This window comes from Melospiza georgiana, chromosome 22 (assembly GCF_028018845.1).
Source record: "Melospiza georgiana isolate bMelGeo1 chromosome 22, bMelGeo1.pri, whole genome shotgun sequence".
NCBI lineage: Eukaryota > Metazoa > Chordata > Aves > Passeriformes > Passerellidae > Melospiza > Melospiza georgiana.
The window spans coordinates 1,742,603-1,756,020 of NC_080451.1; positions in this window are offsets into that span (position 1 = coordinate 1,742,603).

Sequence of the window (13,418 nt, forward strand, 5' to 3'; positions counted from 1 at the left end):
TGCCGCTCTCGCCGGCTGCCGGAGCCCAAGAAGCGGCTTCTTCGCGCAAAGACGATTGTGCCGCTCACAGTGCTCTCCTTAGCGCGGCTTCTGCCGAAAGACGCCCGGCAGCGGCTCTTACCTCCGGAGAGCATCCTACCTTCGTCTTTAGCTCCTCTTCTCATCTCCCTCACGGCAAAAAGCTTTCCCACTATGTCTGGCTAGGAAAAACTGTGCCAGCACAGAAAACATCTCCCATCGTGTTCTAGATGTTGCACGGATGTCTACCAAGTGTTTGGCAGGAAGAAAAGAAAAGTTGTCCAAAACAGCTTCCAATCGAATGTTCATGTGATTGGAAAAGTCAGGAGAGTGCAAAGGTACTGTTTTCTATCAGTTGGCAAGGTGCGCACACAATCCCAGTGTTGTACAGCTTGCTTCTTCACCTTCCCGAAGCTGCCGCTCTCGCCGGCTGCCGGAGCCCAAGAAGCGGCTTCTTCGCGCAAAGACGATTGTACCGCTCACAGTGCTCTCCTTAGCGCGGCTTCTGCCGAAAGACGCCCGGCAGCGGCTCTTTCCTCCGGAGAGCATCCTACCTTCGTCTTTAGCTCCTCTTCTCATCTACACCTCGGCAAAACGCTTTTCCACTATGTCTGGCTAGGAAAAACTGTGCCAGCACAGAAAACATCTCCCATCGTGTTCTAGAAGTTGCACGGATGTCTGCCAAGTGTTTGGCAGGAAGAAAAGAAAAGTTGTCCAAAACAGCTTCCAATCGAATGTTCCTGTGATTGGAAAAGTCAGGAGAGTGCAAAGGTACTGTTTTCTATCAGTTGGCAAGGTGCGCACACAATCCCAGTGTTGTACAGCTTGCTTCTTCACCTTCCCGAAGCTGCCGCTCTCGCCGGCTCCCGGAGCCGAAAAAGCGGCTTCTTCGCGCAAAGACGATTGCGCCGCTCACAGTGCTCTCCTTAGCGCGGCTTCTGCCGAAAGACGCCCGGCAGCGGCTCTTACCTCCGGAGAGCATCCTACCTTCGTCTTTCGCGTCTTTTGTAGTCTACATCTTAGCAAAAAGCTTTTCCACTATGTCTGGCGAGGAAAAACTGTGCCAGCACAGAAAACATCTCCCATCGTGTTCTAGAAGTTGCACGGATGTCTGCCAAGTGTTTGGCAGGAAGAAAAGAAAAGTTGTCCAAAACAGCTTCCAATCGAATGTTCATGTGATTGGAAAAGTCAGGAGAGTGCAAAGGTACTGTTTTCTATCAGTTGGCAAGGTGCGCACACAATCCCAGTGTTGTACAGCTTGCTTCTTCACCTTCCCGAAGCTGCCGCTCTCGCCGGCTGCCGGAGCCCAAGAAGCGGCTTCTTCGCGCAAAGACGATTGTGCCGCTCACAGTGCTCTCCTTAGCGCGGCTTCTGCCGAAAGACGCCCGGCAGCGGCTCTTACCTCCGGAGAGCATCCTACCTTCCTCTTTAGCTCCTCTTCTCATCTACCTCACGGCAAAAAGCTTTCCCTCTATGCCTGGCTAGGAAAACCTGTGCCAGCACAGAAAACATCTCCCATCGTGTTCTAGAAGTTGCACGGATGTCTGCCAAGTGTTTGGCAGGAAGAAAAGAAAAGTTGTCCAAAACAGCTTCCAATCGAATGTTCATGTGATTGGAAAAGTCAGGAGAGTGCAAAGGTACTGTTTTCTATCAGTTGGCAAGGTGCGCACACAATCCCAGTGTTGTACAGCTTGCTTCTTCACCTTCCCGAAGCTGCCGCTCTCGCCGGCTGCCGGAGCCCAAGAAGCAGCTTCTTCGCGCAAAGACGATTGTGCCGCTCACAGTGCTCTCCTTAGCGCGGCTTCTGCCGAAAGACGCCCGGCAGCGGCTCTTACCTCCGGAGAGCATCCTACCTTCGTCTTTAGCTCCTCTACTCATCTACACCTCGGCAAAACGCTTTTCCACTATGTCTGGCTAGGAAAAACTGTGCCAGCACAGAAAACATCTCCCATCGTGTTCTAGAAGTTGCACGGATGTCTGCCAAGTGTTTGGCAGGAAGAAAAGAAAAGTTGTCCAAAACAGCTTCCAATCGAATGTTCATGTGATTGGAAAAGTCAGGAGAGTGCAAAGGTACTGTTTTCTATCAGTTGGCAAGGTGCGCACACAATCCCAGTGTTGTACAGCTTGCTTCTTCACCTTCCCGAAGCTGCCGCTCTCGCCGGCTGCCGGAGCCCAAGAAGCGGCTTCTTCGCGCAAAGACGATTGTGCCGCTCACAGTGCTCTCCTTAGCGCGGCTTCTGCCGAAAGACGCCCGGCAGCGGCTCTTACCTCCGGAGAGCATCCTACCTTCGTCTTTAGCTCCTCTTCTCATCTACACCTCGGCAAAACGCTTTTCCAATATGTCTGGCGAGGAAAAACTGTGCCAGCACAGAAAACATCTCCCATCGTGTTCTAGAAGTTGCACGGATGTCTGCCAAGTGTTTGGCAGGAAGAAAAGAAAAGTTGTCCAAAACAGCTTCCAATCGAATGTTCATGTGATTGGAAAAGTCAGGAGAGTGCAAAGGTACTGTTTTCTATCAGTTGGCAAGGTGCGCACACAATCCCAGTGTTGTACAGCTTGCTTCTTCACCTTCCCGAAGCTGCCGCTCTCGCCGGCTGCCGGAGCCCAAGAAGCGGCTTCTTCGCGCAAAGACGATTGTGCCGCTCACAGTGCTCTCCTTAGCGCGGCTTCTGCCGAAAGACGCCCGGCAGCGGCTCTTACCTCCGGAGAGCATTCTACCTTCGTCTTTCGCGTCTTTTGTAGTCTACATCTTAGCAAAACGCTTTCCCACTATGTCTGGCTAGGAAAAACTGTGCCAGCACAGAAAACATCTCCCATCGTGTTCTAGATGTTGCACGGATGTCTGCCAAGTGTTTGGCAGGAAGAAAAGAAAAGTTGTCCAAAACAGCTTCCAATCGAATGTTCATGTGATTGGAAAAGTCAGGAGAGTGCAAAGGTACTGTTTTCTATCAGTTGGCAAGGTGCGCACACAATCCCAGTGTTGTACAGCTTGCTTCTTCACCTTCCCGAAGCTGCCGCTCTCGCCGGCTGCCGGAGCCCAAGAAGCGGCTTCTTCGCGCAAAGACGATTGTGCCGCTCACAGTGCTCTCCTTAGCGCGGCTTCTGCCGAAAGACGCCCGGCAGCGGCTCTTACCTCCGGAGAGCATCCTACCTTCGTCTTTAGCTCCTCTTCTCATCTACCTCACGGCAAAAAGCTTTCCCACTATGTCTGGCTAGGAAAAACTGTGCCAGCACAGAAAACATCTCCCATCGTGTTCTAGATGTTGCACGGATGTCTACCAAGTGTTTGGCAGGAAGAAAAGAAAAGTTGTCCAAAACAGCTTCCAATCGAATGTTCATGTGATTGGAAAAGTCAGGAGAGTGCAAAGGTACTGTTTTCTATCAGTTGGCAAGGTGCGCACACAATCCCAGTGTTGTACAGCTTGCTTCTTCACCTTCCCGAAGCTGCCGCTCTCGCCGGCTGCCGGAGCCCAAGAAGCGGCTTCTTCGCGCAAAGACGATTGTGCCGCTCACAGTGCTCTCCTTAGCGCGGCTTCTGCCGAAAGACGCCCGGCAGCGGCTCTTTCCTCCGGAGAGCATCCTACCTTCGTCTTTAGCTCCTCTTCTCATCTACACCTCGGCAAAACGCTTTTCCACTATGTCTGGCTAGGAAAAACTGTGCCAGCACAGAAAACATCTCCCATCGTGTTCTAGAAGTTGCACGGATGTCTGCCAAGTGTTTGGCAGGAAGAAAAGAAAAGTTGTCCAAAACAGCTTCCAATCGAATGTTCATGTGATTGGAAAAGTCAGGAGAGTGCAAAGGTACTGTTTTCTATCAGTTGGCAAGGTGCGCACACAATCCCAGTGTTGTACAGCTTGCTTCTTCACCTTCCCGAAGCTGCCGCTCTCGCCGGCTGCCGGAGCCGAAAAAGCGGCTTCTTCGCGCAAAGACGATTGCGCCGCTCACAGTGCTCTCCTTAGCGCGGCTTCTGCCGAAAGACGCCCGGCAGCGGCTCTTACCTCCGGAGAGCATCCTACCTTCGTCTTTCGCGTCTTTTGTAGTCTACATCTTAGCAAAACGCTTTCCCACTATGTCTGGCTAGGAAAAACTGTGCCAGCACAGAAAACATCTCCCATCGTGTTCTAGATGTTGCACGGATGTCTGCCAAGTGTTTGGCAGGAAGAAAAGAAAAGTTGTCCAAAACAGCTTCCAATCGAATGTTCATGTGATTGGAAAAGTCAGGAGAGTGCAAAGGTACTGTTTTCTATCAGTTGGCAAGGTGCGCACACAATCCCAGTGTTGTACAGCTTGCTTCTTCACCTTCCCGAAGCTGCCGCTCTCGCCGGCTGCCGGAGCCCAAGAAGCGGCTTCTTCGCGCAAAGACGATTGTGCCGCTCACAGTGCTCTCCTTAGCGCGGCTTCTGCCGAAAGACGCCCGGCAGCGGCTCTTACCTCCGGAGAGCATCCTACCTTCGTCTTTAGCTCCTCTACTCATCTACACCTCGGCAAAACGCTTTTCCACTATGTCTGGCTAGGAAAAACTGTGCCAGCACAGAAAACATCTCCCATCGTGTTCTAGAAGTTGCACGGATGTCTGCCAAGTGTTTGGCAGGAAGAAAAGAAAAGTTGTCCAAAACAGCTTCCAATCGAATGTTCATGTGATTGGAAAAGTCAGGAGAGTGCAAAGGTACTGTTTTCTCTCAGTTGGCAAGGTGCGCACACAATCCCAGTGTTGTACAGCTTGCTTCTTCACCTTCCCGAAGCTGCCGCTCTCGCCGGCTGCCGGAGCCGAAAAAGCGGCTTCTTCGCGCAAAGACGATTGCGCCGCTCACAGTGCTCTCCTTAGCGCGGCTTCTGCCGAAAGACGCCCGGCAGCGGCTCTTACCTCCGGAGAGCATCCTATCTTCGTCTTTAGCTCCTCTTCTCATCTACACCTCGGCAAAACGCTTTTCCACTATGTCTGGCTAGGAAAAACTGTGCCAGCACAGAAAACATCTCCCATCGTGTTCTAGAAGTTGCACGGATGTCTGCCAAGTGTTTGGCAGGAAGAAAAGAAAAGTTGTCCAAAACAGCTTCCAATCGAATGTTCATGTGATTGGAAAAGTCAGGAGAGTGCAAAGGTACTGTTTTCTATCAGTTGGCAAGGTGCGCACACAATCCCAGTGTTGTACAGCTTGCTTCTTCACCTTCCCGAAGCTGCCGCTCTCGCCGGCTGCCGGAGCCCAAGAAGCGGCTTCTTCGCGCAAAGACGATTGTGCCGCTCACAGTGCTCTCCTTAGCGCGGCTTCTGCCGAAAGACGCCCGGCAGCGGCTCTTACCTCCGGAGAGCATCCTACCTTCGTCTTTCGCGTCTTTTGTAGTCTACATCTTAGCAAAACGCTTTCCCACTATGTCTGGCTAGGAAAATCTGTGCCAGCACAGAAAACATCTCCCATCGTGTTCTAGATGTTGCACGGATGTCTGCCAAGTGTTTGGCAGGAAGAAAAGAAAAGTTGTCCAAAACAGCTTCCAATCGAATGTTCATGTGATTGGAAAAGTCAGGAGAGTGCAAAGGTACTGTTTTCTATCAGTTGGCAAGGTGCGCACACAATCCCAGTGTTGTACAGCTTGCTTCTTCACCTTCCCGAAGCTGCCGCTCTCGCCGGCTGCCGGAGCCCAAGAAGCGGCTTCTTCGCGCAAAGACGATTGTGCCGCTCACAGTGCTCTCCTTAGCGCGGCTTCTGCCGAAAGACGCCCGGCAGCGGCTCTTACCTCCGGAGAGCATCCTACCTTCGTCTTTAGCTCCTCTTCTCATCTCCCTCACGGCAAAAAGCTTTCCCACTATGTCTGGCTAGGAAAAACTGTGCCAGCACAGAAAACATCTCCCATCGTGTTCTAGATGTTGCACGGATGTCTACCAAGTGTTTGGCAGGAAGAAAAGAAAAGTTGTCCAAAACAGCTTCCAATCGAATGTTCATGTGATTGGAAAAGTCAGGAGAGTGCAAAGGTACTGTTTTCTATCAGTTGGCAAGGTGCGCACACAATCCCAGTGTTGTACAGCTTGCTTCTTCACCTTCCCGAAGCTGCCGCTCTCGCCGGCTGCCGGAGCCCAAGAAGCGGCTTCTTCGCGCAAAGACGATTGTGCCGCTCACAGTGCTCTCCTTAGCGCGGCTTCTGCCGAAAGACGCCCGGCAGCGGCTCTTTCCTCCGGAGAGCATCCTACCTTCGTCTTTAGCTCCTCTTCTCATCTACACCTCGGCAAAACGCTTTTCCACTATGTCTGGCTAGGAAAAACTGTGCCAGCACAGAAAACATCTCCCATCGTGTTCTAGAAGTTGCACGGATGTCTGCCAAGTGTTTGGCAGGAAGAAAAGAAAAGTTGTCCAAAACAGCTTCCAATCGAATGTTCATGTGATTGGAAAAGTCAGGAGAGTGCAAAGGTACTGTTTTCTATCAGTTGGCAAGGTGCGCACACAATCCCAGTGTTGTACAGCTTGCTTCTTCACCTTCCCGAAGCTGCCGCTCTCGCCGGCTGCCGGAGCCGAAAAAGCGGCTTCTTCGCGCAAAGACGATTGCGCCGCTCACAGTGCTCTCCTTAGCGCGGCTTCTGCCGAAAGACGCCCGGCAGCGGCTCTTACCTCCGGAGAGCATCCTATCTTCGTCTTTAGCTCCTCTTCTCATCTACACCTCGGCAAAACGCTTTTCCACTATGTCTGGCTAGGAAAAACTGTGCCAGCACAGAAAACATCTCCCATCGTGTTCTAGAAGTTGCACGGATGTCTGCCAAGTGTTTGGCAGGAAGAAAAGAAAAGTTGTCCAAAACAGCTTCCAATCGAATGTTCATGTGATTGGAAAAGTCAGGAGAGTGCAAAGGTACTGTTTTCTATCAGTTGGCAAGGTGCGCACACAATCCCAGTGTTGTACAGCTTGCTTCTTCACCTTCCCGAAGCTGCCGCTCTCGCCGGCTGCCGGAGCCCAAGAAGCGGCTTCTTCGCGCAAAGACGATTGTGCCGCTCACAGTGCTCTCCTTAGCGCGGCTTCTGCCGAAAGACGCCCGGCAGCGGCTCTTACCTCCGGAGAGCATCCTACCTTCGTCTTTCGCGTCTTTTGTAGTCTACATCTTAGCAAAACGCTTTCCCACTATGTCTGGCTAGGAAAAACTGTGCCAGCACAGAAAACATCTCCCATCGTGTTCTAGATGTTGCACGGATGTCTGCCAAGTGTTTGGCAGGAAGAAAAGAAAAGTTGTCCAAAACAGCTTCCAATCGAATGTTCATGTGATTGGAAAAGTCAGGAGAGTGCAAAGGTACTGTTTTCTATCAGTTGGCAAGGTGCGCACACAATCCCAGTGTTGTACAGCTTGCTTCTTCACCTTCCCGAAGCTGCCGCTCTCGCCGGCTGCCGGAGCCCAAGAAGCGGCTTCTTCGCGCAAAGACGATTGTGCCGCTCACAGTGCTCTCCTTAGCGCGGCTTCTGCCGAAAGACGCCCGGCAGCGGCTCTTACCTCCGGAGAGCATCCTACCTTCGTCTTTAGCTCCTCTACTCATCTACACCTCGGCAAAACGCTTTTCCACTATGTCTGGCTAGGAAAAACTGTGCCAGCACAGAAAACATCTCCCATCGTGTTCTAGAAGTTGCACGGATGTCTGCCAAGTGTTTGGCAGGAAGAAAAGAAAAGTTGTCCAAAACAGCTTCTAATCGAATGTTCATGTGATTGGAAAAGTCAGGAGAGTGCAAAGGTACTGTTTTCTATCAGTTGGCAAGGTGCGCACACAATCCCAGTGTTGTACAGCTTGCTTCTTCACCTTCCCGAAGCTGCCGCTCTCGCCGGCTGCCGGAGCCGAAAAAGCGGCTTCTTCGCGCAAAGACGATTGCGCCGCTCACAGTGCTCTCCTTAGCGCGGCTTCTGCCGAAAGACGCCCGGCAGCGGCTCTTACCTCCGGAGAGCATCCTATCTTCGTCTTTAGCTCCTCTTCTCATCTACACCTCGGCAAAACGCTTTTCCACTATGTCTGGCTAGGAAAAACTGTGCCAGCACAGAAAACATCTCCCATCGTGTTCTAGAAGTTGCACGGATGTCTGCCAAGTGTTTGGCAGGAAGAAAAGAAAAGTTGTCCAAAACAGCTTCCAATCGAATGTTCATGTGATTGGAAAAGTCAGGAGAGTGCAAAGGTACTGTTTTCTATCAGTTGGCAAGGTGCGCACACAATCCCAGTGTTGTACAGCTTGCTTCTTCACCTTCCCGAAGCTGCCGCTCTCGCCGGCTGCCGGAGCCCAAGAAGCGGCTTCTTCGCGCAAAGACGATTGTGCCGCTCACAGTGCTCTCCTTAGCGCGGCTTCTGCCGAAAGACGCCCGGCAGCGGCTCTTACCTCCGGAGAGCATCCTACCTTCGTCTTTCGCGTCTTTTGTAGTCTACATCTTAGCAAAACGCTTTCCCACTATGTCTGGATAGGAAAAACTGTGCCAGCACAGAAAACATCTCCCATCGTGTTCTAGATGTTGCACGGATGTCTGCCAAGTGTTTGGCAGGAAGAAAAGAAAAGTTGTCCAAAACAGCTTCCAATCGAATGTTCATGTGATTGGAAAAGTCAGGAGAGTGCAAAGGTACTGTTTTCTATCAGTTGGCAAGGTGCGCACACAATCCCAGTGTTGTACAGCTTGCTTCTTCACCTTCCCGAAGCTGCCGCTCTCGCCGGCTGCCGGAGCCCAAGAAGCGGCTTCTTCGCGCAAAGACGATTGTGCCGCTCACAGTGCTCTCCTTAGCGCGGCTTCTGCCGAAAGACGCCCGGCAGCGGCTCTTACCTCCGGAGAGCATCCTACCTTCCTCTTTAGCTCCTCTTCTCATCTCCCTCACGGCAAAAAGCTTTCCCACTATGTCTGGCTAGGAAAAACTGTGCCAGCACAGAAAACATCTCCCATCGTGTTCTAGATGTTGCACGGATGTCTACCAAGTGTTTGGCAGGAAGAAAAGAAAAGTTGTCCAAAACAGCTTCCAATCGAATGTTCATGTGATTGGAAAAGTCAGGAGAGTGCAAAGGTACTGTTTTCTATCAGTTGGCAAGGTGCGCACACAATCCCAGTGTTGTACAGCTTGCTTCTTCACCTTCCCGAAGCTGCCGCTCTCGCCGGCTGCCGGAGCCCAAGAAGCGGCTTCTTCGCGCAAAGACGATTGTGCCGCTCACAGTGCTCTCCTTAGCGCGGCTTCTGCCGAAAGACGCCCGGCAGCGGCTCTTTCCTCCGGAGAGCATCCTACCTTCGTCTTTAGCTCCTCTTCTCATCTACACCTCGGCAAAACGCTTTTCCACTATGTCTGGCTAGGAAAAACTGTGCCAGCACAGAAAACATCTCCCATCGTGTTCTAGAAGTTGCACGGATGTCTGCCAAGTGTTTGGCAGGAAGAAAAGAAAAGTTGTCCAAAACAGCTTCCAATCGAATGTTCATGTGATTGGAAAAGTCAGGAGAGTGCAAAGGTACTGTTTTCTATCAGTTGGCAAGGTGCGCACACAATCCCAGTGTTGTACAGCTTGCTTCTTCACCTTCCCGAAGCTGCCGCTCTCGCCGGCTGCCGGAGCCGAAAAAGCGGCTTCTTCGCGCAAAGACGATTGCGCCGCTCACAGTGCTCTCCTTAGCGCGGCTTCTGCCGAAAGACGCCCGGCAGCGGCTCTTTCCTCCGGAGAGCATCCTACCTTCGTCTTTCGCGTCTTTTGTAGTCTACATCTTAGCAAAAAGCTTTTCCACTATGTCTGGCGAGGAAAAACTGTGCCAGCACAGAAAACATCTCCCATCGTGTTCTAGAAGTTGCACGGATGTCTGCCAAGTGTTTGGCAGGAAGAAAAGAAAAGTTGTCCAAAACAGCTTCCAATCGAATGTTCATGTGATTGGAAAAGTCAGGAGAGTGCAAAGGTACTGTTTTCTATCAGTTGGCAAGGTGCGCACACAATCCCAGTGTTGTACAGCTTGCTTCTTCACCTTCCCGAAGCTGCCGCTCTCGCCGGCTGCCGGAGCCCAAGAAGCGGCTTCTTCGCGCAAAGACGATTGTGCCGCTCACAGTGCTCTCCTTAGCGCGGCTTCTGCCGAAAGACGCCCGGCAGCGGCTCTTACCTCCGGAGAGCATCCTACCTTCGTCTTTAGCTCCTCTTCTCATCTACCTCACGGCAAAAAGCTTTCCCTCTATGCCTGGCTAGGAAAACCTGTGCCAGCACAGAAAACATCTCCCATCGTGTTCTAGAAGTTTCACGGATGTCTGCCAAGTGTTTGGCAGGAAGAAAAGAAAAGTTGTCCAAAACAGCTTCCAATCGAATGTTCATGTGATTGGAAAAGTCAGGAGAGTGCAAAGGTACTGTTTTCTATCAGTTGGCAAGGTGCGCACACAATCCCAGTGTTGTACAGCTTGCTTCTTCACCTTCCCGAAGCTGCCGCTCTCGCCGGCTGCCGGAGCCGAAAAAGCGGCTTCTTCGCGCAAAGACGATTGCGCCGCTCACAGTGCTCTCCTTAGCGCGGCTTCTGCCGAAAGACGCCCGGCAGCGGCTCTTACCTCCGGAGAGCATCCTATCTTCGTCTTTAGTTCCTCTTCTCATCTACACCTCGGCAAAACGCTTTTCCACTATGTCTGGCTAGGAAAAACTGTGCCAGCACAGAAAACATCTCCCATCGTGTTCTAGAAGTTGCACGGATGTCTGCCAAGTGTTTGGCAGGAAGAAAAGAAAAGTTGTCCAAAACAGCTTCCAATCGAATGTTCATGTGATTGGAAAAGTCAGGAGAGTGCAAAGGTACTGTTTTCTATCAGTTGGCAAGGTGCGCACACAATCCCAGTGTTGTACAGCTTGCATCTTCACCTTCCCGAAGCTGCCGCTCTCGCCGGCTGCCGGAGCCCAAGAAGCGGCTTCTTCGCGCAAAGACGATTGTGCCGCTCACAGTGCTCTCCTTAGCGCGGCTTCTGCCGAAAGACGCCCGGCAGCGGCTCTTACCTCCGGAGAGCATCCTACCTTCGTCTTTCGCGTCTTTTGTAGTCTACATCTTAGCAAAACGCTTTCCCACTATGTCTGGCTAGGAAAAACTGTGCCAGCACAGAAAACATCTCCCATCGTGTTCTAGATGTTGCACGGATGTCTGCCAAGTGTTTGGCAGGAAGAAAAGAAAAGTTGTCCAAAACAGCTTCCAATCGAATGTTCATGTGATTGGAAAAGTCAGGAGAGTGCAAAGGTACTGTTTTCTATCAGTTGGCAAGGTGCGCACACAATCCCAGTGTTGTACAGCTTGCTTCTTCACCTTCCCGAAGCTGCCGCTCTCGCCGGCTGCCGGAGCCCAAGAAGCGGCTTCTTCGCGCAAAGACGATTGTGCCGCTCACAGTGCTCTCCTTAGCGCGGCTTCTGCCGAAAGACGCCCGGCAGCGGCTCTTACCTCCGGAGAGCATCCTACCTTCCTCTTTAGCTCCTCTACTCATCTACACCTCGGCAAAACGCTTTTCCACTATGTCTGGCTAGGAAAAACTGTGCCAGCACAGAAAACATCTCCCATCGTGTTCTAGAAGTTGCACGGATGTCTGCCAAGTGTTTGGCAGGAAGAAAAGAAAAGTTGTCCAAAACAGCTTCCAATCGAATGTTCATGTGATTGGAAAAGTCAGGAGAGTGCAAAGGTACTGTTTTCTATCAGTTGGCAAGGTGCGCACACAATCCCAGTGTTGTACAGCTTGCTTCTTCACCTTCCCGAAGCTGCCGCTCTCGCCGGCTGCCGGAGCCGAAAAAGCGGCTTCTTCGCGCAAAGACGATTGCGCCGCTCACAGTGCTCTCCTTAGCGCGGCTTCTGCCGAAAGACGCCCGGCAGCGGCTCTTACCTCCGGAGAGCATCCTATCTTCGTCTTTAGCTCCTCTTCTCATCTACACCTCGGCAAAACGCTTTTCCACTATGTCTGGCTAGGAAAAACTGTGCCAGCACAGAAAACATCTCCCATCGTGTTCTAGAAGTTGCACGGATGTCTGCCAAGTGTTTGGCAGGAAGAAAAGAAAAGTTGTCCAAAACAGCTTCCAATCGAATGTTCATGTGATTGGAAAAGTCAGGAGAGTGCAAAGGTACTGTTTTCTATCAGTTGGCAAGGTGCGCACACAATCCCAGTGTTGTACAGCTTGCTTCTTCACCTTCCCGAAGCTGCCGCTCTCGCCGGCTGCCGGAGCCCAAGAAGCGGCTTCTTCGCGCAAAGACGATTGTGCCGCTCACAGTGCTCTCCTTAGCGCGGCTTCTGCCGAAAGACGCCCGGCAGCGGCTCTTACCTCCGGAGAGCATCCTACCTTCGTCTTTCGCGTCTTTTGTAGTCTACATCTTAGCAAAACGCTTTCCCACTATGTCTGGATAGGAAAAACTGTGCCAGCACAGAAAACATCTCCCATCGTGTTCTAGATGTTGCACGGATGTCTGCCAAGTGTTTGGCAGGAAGAAAAGAAAAGTTGTCCAAAACAGCTTCCAATCGAATGTTCATGTGATTGGAAAAGTCAGGAGAGTGCAAAGGTACTGTTTTCTATCAGTTGGCAAGGTGCGCACACAATCCCAGTGTTGTACAGCTTGCTTCTTCACCTTCCCGAAGCTGCCGCTCTCGCCGGCTGCCGGAGCCCAAGAAGCGGCTTCTTCGCGCAAAGACGATTGTGCCGCTCACAGTGCTCTCCTTAGCGCGGCTTCTGCCGAAAGACGCCCGGCAGCGGCTCTTACCTCCGGAGAGCATCCTACCTTCGTCTTTAGCTCCTCTTCTCATCTCCCTCACGGCAAAAAGCTTTCCCACTATGTCTGGCTAGGAAAAACTGTGCCAGCACAGAAAACATCTCCCATCGTGTTCTAGATGTTGCACGGATGTCTACCAAGTGTTTGGCAGGAAGAAAAGAAAAGTTGTCCAAAACAGCTTCCAATCGAATGTTCATGTGATTGGAAAAGTCAGGAGAGTGCAAAGGTACTGTTTTCTATCAGTTGGCAAGGTGCGCACACAATCCCAGTGTTGTACAGCTTGCTTCTTCACCTTCCCGAAGCTGCCGCTCTCGCCGGCTGCCGGAGCCCAAGAAGCGGCTTCTTCGCGCAAAGACGATTGTGCCGCTCACAGTGCTCTCCTTAGCGCGGCTTCTGCCGAAAGACGCCCGGCAGCGGCTCTTACCTCCGGAGAGCATCCTACCTTCGTCTTTAGCTCCTCTACTCATCTACACCTCGGCAAAACGCTTTTCCACTATGTCTGGCTAGGAAAAACTGTGCCAGCACAGAAAACATCTCCCATCGTGTTCTAGAAGTTGCACGGATGTCTGCCAAGTGTTTGGCAGGAAGAAAAGAAAAGTTGTCCAAAACAGCTTCCAATCGAATGTTCATGTGATTGGAAAAGTCAGGAGAGTGCAAAGGTACTGTTTTCTATCAGTTGGCAAGGTGCGCACTCAATCCCAGTGTTGTACAGCTTGCTTCTTCACCTTCCC